Genomic DNA, 618 nt, shown 5'->3' with positions numbered 1-618 from the left:
CAACTTTTTCAACTTACTGCAGCGGCTTGATGTGTGACCATAGCAACTGCAGAAACCACAGTGAGATGATATTATTGTATTCCAGTCCCCTTGATTACACACCTGTTCATCTAGTTAGCAAAACTTCCTATGATGATCACGTCATACTGCAAACTGTTTCCTCTGTTCAAAGCTAGAACCCCCTTTATTTAACCCACTTGAAGAAATTATACTAGGTGGATAGCAGCAGCCTGTGGTGTACAGGCTGGTAGGATCCAAGATAGCCTTCAGCCACAGCAAGCAAGCAAGTTGCCCTGCTGCGGCTGATTCAATACAGAACATTGAAGTTGCTGGGGCACAGCTACGGTGACTGCTTACTGTCTGAGAGCACAGTTTGATGTGGTCGTAAGCAGATTTTTTAAAACCTTTGGACAGAGCTAGCCTAGCTGTTTCCCCTTGCCTCCAGTTGTTATGCAAAGCTAAGTTAAGTTAAGCTTCTCCTGGCTGTGGCTTCATATTTTAAGGACAAAGTGCGAGGGTGGTATCTACACTGAACAAAAATATAAACGCAACACTTTTGTTTTTGCTCCCATTTTTCATGAGCTGAACTCAAAGATCTAAAACATTTTCTATATACAC

The sequence above is a fragment of the Epinephelus moara genome, chromosome 20 (assembly GCF_006386435.1).
Source record: "Epinephelus moara isolate mb chromosome 20, YSFRI_EMoa_1.0, whole genome shotgun sequence".
Classification (NCBI taxonomy): domain Eukaryota; kingdom Metazoa; phylum Chordata; class Actinopteri; order Perciformes; family Serranidae; genus Epinephelus; species Epinephelus moara.
The sequence above is the reverse complement of the archived record's forward strand: the minus strand, read 5'-3'. Positions refer to the sequence as shown.